Source organism: Pristiophorus japonicus, chromosome 18, assembly GCF_044704955.1.
Source record: "Pristiophorus japonicus isolate sPriJap1 chromosome 18, sPriJap1.hap1, whole genome shotgun sequence".
Taxonomy (NCBI): Eukaryota; Metazoa; Chordata; class Chondrichthyes; family Pristiophoridae; genus Pristiophorus; species Pristiophorus japonicus.
Window position 1 is genome coordinate 50,915,630 of NC_091994.1, and position 8,162 is coordinate 50,923,791.

The window sequence follows — 8,162 nt, forward strand, 5'->3', positions numbered from 1 at the left end:
GGGTACAGCGTGTTTGAGGGGGTGGGGAGTTGGATGTGGTACAGTGTGTGTGTGTGGGGGTGGGGTGTTGGATGTGGTACAGTGTCTGTGAGGCAGTGGGGAGTTGGATGGGGTGCAGCGTGTGTGAGGGGGTGGGGAGTTGGATGTGGTACAGTGTGTGTGTTTGAGGGTGGGGAGTTGGATGGGGTACAGTGTGTGTGTGAGGGGGTGGGCAGTTGCATGGGGTTCAGTGTGTGTGAGGGTGGGGAGTTGGATTGGATACAGTGTGTGTGAGGGGATGGGGAGTTGAATGGGCACAGTGTGTGTGAGGGTGTGGGGAGTTGGATGGGGTACAGTGTGTGTGAGGGTGGGGAGTTGGATTGGGTACAGTGTGTGTGAGGGAGTGGGGAGTTTGATGGGATACAGAGTGTGTGAGGGGTTGGGGAGTTGGATGAGGTACAGTGTGTGTGATGGGAGTTGGATGGGGTACAGTGTGTGTGAGGGTGTGGGGAGTTGGATGGGGTACAGTGTGTGTGAGGGTGTGGGGAGTTGGATGGGGTACAGTCTGTGTGAGGGGATGGGGAGTTGGATGGGGTACAGTGTGTGTGAGGGGCTGGGGAGTTGGATGCGTTACAGTGTGTGTGTGGGGATGGGGAGTTGGATGGGGTACAGTGTGTGTGAAGTGTTGGGTAGTTGGATGGGGTACAGTGTGTGTGAGGATGTGGGGAGTTGGATGGGGTTCAGTGTGTGTGAGGGTGGGGAGTTGGATGGGGTACAGTGTATGTGAGGGAGTGGGGAGTTTGATGGGATACAGAGTGTGTGAGGGGTTGGGGAGTTGGATGAGGTACAGTGTGTGTGATGGGAGTTGGATGGGGTACAATGTGTGTGAGGGCTGGGGAGTTGGATGGGGTACAGTGTGTGTGAGGCAGTGGGGAGTTGGATGGGGTACAGTGTGTGTGAGGGGGTGGGGAGTTGGATGGGGTACAGTGTGTGTGAGGGGGTGGGGAGATGGATGGGATACAGTGTGTGTGGGGGTGGGGAGTTGGATGGGGTACAGTGTGTGTGTGAGGGGGTGGGCAGTTACATGAGGTTCAGTGTGTGTGAGGGGGTGGGGAGCTGGACGGGGTACAGTGTGTATGTGAGGGTGGGGAGTTGGATGGGGTACAGTGTGTGTGTGAGGGGGTGGGGAGTTGGATGGGGTACAGTGTGTGTGTGAGGGTGGGGAGTTGGATGGGGTACAGTGTGTGTGAGGGGGTGGGGAGTTGATGGGGTTCAGTGTGTGTGAGGGTGGGGAGTTGGATGGGGTACAGTGTGTATGAGGGGGTGGGGAGTTGGATGGGGTACAGTGTGTGTGAAGGGTTGGGTAGTTGGATGGGGTACAGTGTGTGTGTGAGGGGGTGGGGAGTTGGATGGGGTACAGTGTGTGTGTGAGGGTGGGGAGTTGGATCGGGTACAGTGTGTGTGAGGGGGTGGGGAGTTGGATGGGGTACAGTGTGTGTGAAGGTTTGGGTAGTTGGATGGGGTACAGTGTGTGTGAGGAGGTGGGGAGTTGGATGGGGTACAGTGTGTTTGTGAGGGTACGGAGTTGCATGGGTACAGTGTGTGTGAGGGTGTGGGAGTTGGATGGGATACAGTGTGTGTGTGGGGGTGGGGAGTTGGATGGGGTTCAGTGTGTGTGAGGGTGGGGAGTTGGATGGGGTACACTGAGTGTGAGGGGGTCGGGAGTTGGATGGGGTACAGTGTGTGTGAGGGGGTGGGGAGTTGATGGGGTACAGTGTGTGTGTGAGGGTGGGGAGTTGGATGGGGTACAGTGTGTGTGAGGGGGTGGGGAGTTGATGGGGTACAGTGTGTGTGAGGGGGTGGGGTGATGGATGGGGTACAGTGTGTTGTGATGGTGGGGTGATGGATCGGGTACAGTGTGTGTGAGGGGGTGGGGAGTTGATGGGGTACAGTGTGTGTGAGGGGGTGGGGTGATGGATGGGGTACAGTGTGTGTGAGGGTGGGGAGTTGGATGTGGTACAGTGTGTGCGTGAGGGGATGAGGAATTGGATGGGGTACAGTGTGTGTGACGGGGTGGGGAGTTGGATGGGGAACAGTGTGTGTGAGGCTGGGGAGTTGGATGGGGTACAGTGTATGTGAGGTGGTGGGAGTTGGATGGGGTACAGTGTGTGTGAGGGGTTGGGGGGTTGGATGAGGTACAGTGTGTGAGAGGGGGTGGGGAGTTGGATGGGGTACAGTGTGTGTGAGGGGGTGGAGCGTTGATGGGGTATAGTGTTTGTGAGGGGGTGGGGAGTTGGATGGGGTACAGTGTGTGAAATTGGGTGGGGAGTTGGATGGGGTACAATGTGTGTGTGTGGGGGTGGGGATTTGGATGCAGTACAGTGTGTGTGAGAGGGTGGGTTGTTGGATGGGGTATAGTGTGTGTGTGAGGGGGTGGGGAGTTGGATGGGGTACAGTGTGTGTGAGGGGGTAGGGTGATGAATGTGTTACAGTGTGTGGAGGGTGGGGTTTTGGATGTGGTACAGTGTGTGTGAGGGGGTGGGGAGTTGGATGGGGTACAGTGTGTGAGAGTGGGTGGGGAGTTGGATGGGGTACAGTGTGTGTGTGTGGGGGTGGAGAGTTGGATGGGGTACAGAGTGTGTGTGAGGAGGTGGGGAGTTGGATGGGGTACAGTGTGTGTGTGAGCGGGTGGGGAGTTGGATGGGGTACAGTGTGTGTGAATGTGTTACAGTGTGTGTGTGAGGGTGAGGATTTGGATGGGGTACAGTGTGTGTGAGGGGGTGGGGAGTTGGTTGGGGTACAATGTGTGTGTGATGGGGTGGGGAGTTGGATGGGGTACAGTGTGTGAGGGGGTGGGGAATTGGATGGTGTACAGTGTGTGTGAGCGGGTGGGGAGTTGGATGGGGTACAGTGTGTGTGAGGGGGTGGGGAGTTGGATGGGATACAGTATGTGTGAGGGGGTGGAGAGTTGCATGGGGTACAGTGTGTGTGTGTGAGGGTTGGGGAGTTGGATGGGGTACAGTGTGTGTGTGAGTGTGGGGAGTTGGATAGGGTGCAGTGTGTGTGATGGGGTGGGGAATTGGATGGGGTACAGTGTGTGTGTGAGGGTGGGGATTTGGATGGGGTACAGTGTGTGTGTGTGAGGGGGTAGTGAGTTGGATGGGGTACAGTGTGTGTGAGGCAGTGGGGAGTTGGATGGGGTGCTGTGTGTGTGAGGCAGTGGGGAGTTGGATGGGGTACAGTGTGTGTGACGGGATGGGGAATTGGATGGGGTACAGTGTGTGTGAGGGGGTGGGGAATTGGATGGGGTACAGTGTGTGTGAGGGGGTGGGGAGCTGGACGGGGTACAGTGTGTATGTGAGGGTGGGGAGTTGGATGGGGTACAGTGTGTGTGAGGGTGGGGAGTTGAATGGGGTACAGTGTGTGTGAGGGGGTGGGGAGTTGGATGGGGTACAGAGTGTGTGTGGGGCTGGGGAGTTGGATGTGGTACAGTGTGTGTGTGAGTGGGTGTGGAGTTGGATGGGGTACAGTGTGTATGAGGGGGGGGGAGTTGATGGGGTAGAGTGTATGTGAGGGGGTGGGGAGTTGGATGGGGTACAGTGTGTGTGTGAGGGTGGGGAGTTGGATGGGGTTCAGTGTGTGAGGGTGGGGAGTTGAATGGGGTACAGTGTGTGTGAGGGGGTGGGGAATTGGATGGGGTACAGTGTGTGTGAGGGGGTGGGGAGTTGGATGGGGTTCAGTGTGTGTGTGGGGGTGGGGAGTTGGATGTGGTACAGTGTGTGTGTGAGGGGGTGGGGAGTTGGATGGGGTACAGTGTGTGTGTGAGTGGGTGTGGAGTTGAATGGGGTACAGTGTGTGTGAGGGGGTGGGGAGTTGGATGGGGTACAGTGTGTGTGTGAGGGTGCGGATTTGGATGGGGTACAGTGTGTGTGTGAGGGTGAGGAGTTGGATGGGGTTCAGTGTGTGTGAGGGTGGGGAGTTGGATGGGGTACAGTGTGTGTGAGGGGGTGGGGAATTGGATGGGGTACAGTGTGTGTGAGCGGGTGGGGAGTTGGACGGGGTACAGTGTGTGTGTGAGGGTGGGGAGTTGGATGGGGTACAGTGTGTGTGAGGGGGTGGGGAGTTGATGGGGTACAGTGTGTGTGAGGGATTAGGGAGTTGGATCGGGTATAGTGTGTGTGTGATGGTGGGGAGTTGGATGCTGTACATTGAGTGTGAGAGGTGAGGAGTTGGCTGGGGTACAGTGTGTGTGAGGGTTTGGGGGGTTGGATGAGGTACAATGTGTGAGAGGGGGTGGGGAGTTGGATGGGGTACAGTGTGTGTGTGAGTGGGTGTGGAGTTGGATGGGGTACAGTGTGTGTGAGGGGGTGGGGAGTTGGATGGAGTACAGTGTGTGAGAGTGGGTGGGGAGTTGGATGGGGTACAGTGTGTGTGTGTGGGGGTGGGGATTTGGATGCAGTACAGTGTGTGTGAGAGGGTGGGTTGTTGGCTGGGGTATAGTGTGTGTGAGGGTGGGGAGTTGGATGGGGTACAGTGTGTGTGAGGGGGTGGGGAATTGGATGGGCTACAGTGTGTGTGAGGGGGTGGGGCGTTGGATGGGGTACAGTGTGTGTGAGGGGATGGGGAGTTGGATGGGGTACAGTGTGTGTGAGGGGCTGGGGAGTTGGATGCGGTACAGTGTGTGTGTGGGGGTGGGGAGTTGGATGTGGTACAGTGTGTGTGTGAGTGGGTGTGGAGTTGGATGGGGTACAGTGTGTATGAGGGGGGGGAGTTGATGGGGTAGAGTGTATGTGAGGGGGTGGGGAGTTGGATGGGGTACAGTGTGTGTGTGAGGGTGGGGAGTTGGATGGGGTTCAGTGTGTGAGGGTGGGGAGTTGAATGGGGTACAGTGTGTGTGAGGGGGTGGGGAATTGGATGGGGTACAGTGTGTGTGAGGGGGTGGGGAGTTGGATGGGGTTCAGTGTGTGTGTGGGGGTGCGGAGTTGGATGTGGTACAGTGTGTGTGTGAGGGGTTGTGGAGTTGGATGGGGTACAGTGTGTGTGTGAGTGGGTGTGGAGTTGAATGGGGTACAGTGTGTGTGAGGGGGTGGGGAGTTGGATGGGATACAGTGTGTGTGTGAGGGTGCGGATTTGGATGGGGTACAGTGTGTGTGTGAGGGTGAGGAGTTGGATGGGGTTCAGTGTGTGTGAGGGTGGGGAGTTGGATGGGGTACAGTGTGTGTGAGGGTGTGGGGAGTTGGATGGGGTACAGTGTGTGTGAGGGGATGGGGAGTTGGATGGGGTACAGTGTGTGTGAGGGGCTGGGGAGTTGGATGCGGTACAGTGTGTGTGTGGGGGTGGGGAGTTGGATGTGGTACAGTGTGTGTGTGAGGGGGTGGGGAGTTGGATGGGGTACAGTGTGTGTGAGGGGCTGGGGAGTTGGATGCGGTACAGTGTGTGTGTGGGGTTGGGGAGTTGGATGGGGTACAGTGTGTGTGAAGATGTGAGGATTTGGATGGGGTACAGTGTGTGTGAAGGGGTGGGGAGTTGGATGGGGTACAGTGTGAGTGAGGAGGTGGGGAGATGGATGGGGTACAGTGTGTTTGTGAGGGTACGGAGTTGCATGGGTACAGTGTGTGTGAGGGTGTGGGAGTTTGATGGGGTTCAGTGTGTGTGAGGGTGGGGAGTTGGATGGGGTACACTGAGTGTGAGGGGGTCGGGAGTTGGATGGGGTACAGTGTGTGTGAGGGGGTGGGGAGTTGATGGGGTACAGTGTGTGTGTGAGGGTGGGGAGTTGGATGGGGTACAGTGTGTGTGAGGGGTTGGGGAGTTGATGGGGTACAGTGTGTGTGAGGGGGTGGGGTGATGGATGGGGTACAGTGTGTTGTGATGGTGGGGTGATGGATCGGGTACAGTGTGTGTGAGGGGGTGGGGAGTTGATGGGGTTCAGTGTGTGTGAGGGGGTGGGGTGATGGATGGGGTACAGTGTGTGTGAGGGTGGGGAGTTGGATGTGGTACAGTGTGTGTGTGAGGGGATGAGGAATTGGATGGGGTACAGTGTGTGTGACGGGGTGGGGAGTTGGATGGGGAACAGTGTGTGTGAGGCTGGGGAGTTGGATGGGGTACAGTGTATGTGAGGTGGTGGGAGTTTGATGGGGTACAGTGAGTGTGAGGGGGTAGGGTGATGAATGTGTTACAGTGTGTGGAGGGTGGGGTTTTGGATGTGGTACAGTGTGTGTGAGGGGGTGGGGAGTTGGATGGGGTACAGTGTGTGAGAGTGGGTGGGGAGTTGGATGGGGTACAGTGTGTGTGTGTGGGGGTGGAGAGTTGGATGGGGTACAGAGTGTGTGTGAGGAGGTGGGGAGTTGGATGGGGTACAGTGTGTGTGAGGGTGGGTGGGGAGTTGGATGGGGTACAGTGTGTGTGTGTGGGGGTGGGGAGTTGGATGGGGTACAGTGTGTGTGAATGGGTTACAGTGTGTGTGTGAGGGTGAGGATTTGGATGGGGTACAGTGTGTGTGAGGGGGTGGGGAGTTGGTTGGGGTACAATGTGTGTGTGATGGGGTGGGGAGTTGGATGGGGTACAGTGTGTGTGTGAGGGTGGGGAGTTGGATGGGGTACAGTGTGTGAGGGGGTGGGGAATTGGATGGTGTACAGTGTGTGTGAGCGGGTGGGGAGTTGGATGGGGTACAGTGTGTGTGAGAGGGTGGGGAGTTGGATGGGATACAGTATGTGTGAGGGGGTGGGGAGTTGGATGGGGTACAGTGTGTGTGTGAGTGTGGGGAGTTGGATAGGGTACAGTGTGTGTGATGGGGTGGGGAATTGGATGGGGTACAGTGTGTGTGTGAGGGTGGGGATTTGGATGGGGTACAGTGGGTGTGTGACAGCGTAGTGAGTTGGATGGGGCACAGTGTGTGTGAGGCAGTGGGGAGTTGGATGGGGTGCTGTGTGTGTGAGGCAGTGGGGAGTTGGATGGGGTACAGTGTGTGTGACGGGATGGGGAATTGGATGGGGTACAGTGTGTGTGAGGGTGGGGAGTTGAATGGGGTACAGTGTGTGTGAGGGGGTGGGGAGTTGGATGGGGTACAGTGTGTGTGTGGGGCTGGGGAGTTGGATGTGGTACAGTGTGTGTGTGAGTGGGTGTGGAGTTGGATGGGGTACAGTGTGTGTGAGGGGGTGGGGAATTGGATGGGGTACAGTGTGTGTGAGGGGCTGGGGAGTTGGACGGGGTACAGTGTGTATGTGAGGGTGGGGAGCTGGATGGGGTACAGTGTGTGTGAGGGGGTAGGGATTTGGATCAGGTACAGTGTGTGTGTGAGGGTGGGGAGTTGGACGGGGTACAGTGTGTATGTGAGGGTGGGGAGTTGGATGGGATACAGTGTGTGTGAGTGGATGGGGAGTTGGATGAGGTACAGTGTGTGTGATGGGAGTTGGATGGGGTACAGTGTATGTGAGGGAGTGGGGAGTTTGATGGGATACAGAGTGTGTGAGGGGTTGGGGAGTTGGATGAGGTACAGAGTGTGTGATGGGAGTTGGATGGGGTACAGTGTGTGTGAGGGCTGGGGAGTTGGATGGGGTACAGTGTGTGTGAGGGTGTGGGGAGTTGGATGGGGTACAGTGTGTGTGAAGGGGTGGTGAGTTGGATGGGGTACAGTGTGTGTGAGGGGGTGGGGAGTTGGATGGGAGACTGTGTGTGTGGGGGTGGGGAGTTGGATGGGGTACAGTGTGTGTGTGAGGGGGTGGGCAGTTACATGGGGCTCAGTGTGTGTGAGGTTGGGGAGTTGGATGGGGTACAGTGTGTGTGAGGGGGTGAGGAGTTGGATGGGTTACAGTGTGTGTGTGAGGGCGTGGGCAGTTGCATGGGGTTCAGTGTGTGTGAGGGTGGGGAGTTGGATGGGGTACAGTGTGTGTGAGGGGGTGGGGAGTTGATGGGGTACAGTGTGTGTGAGGGATTAGGGAGTTGGATCGGGTATAGTGTGTATGTGATGGTGGGGAGTTGGATGCTGTACATTGAGTGTGAGAGGTGAGGAGTTGGCTGGGGTACAGTGTGTGTGAGAGGGTGGAGTGATGGATGGGGTACAGTGTGTGTGAGGGGTTGGGGGGTTGGATGAGGTACAGTGTGTGAGAGGGGGTGGGGAGTTGGATGGGGTACAGTGTGTGTGTGAGAGGGTGTGGAGTTGGATGGGGTACAGTGTGTGTGAGGGG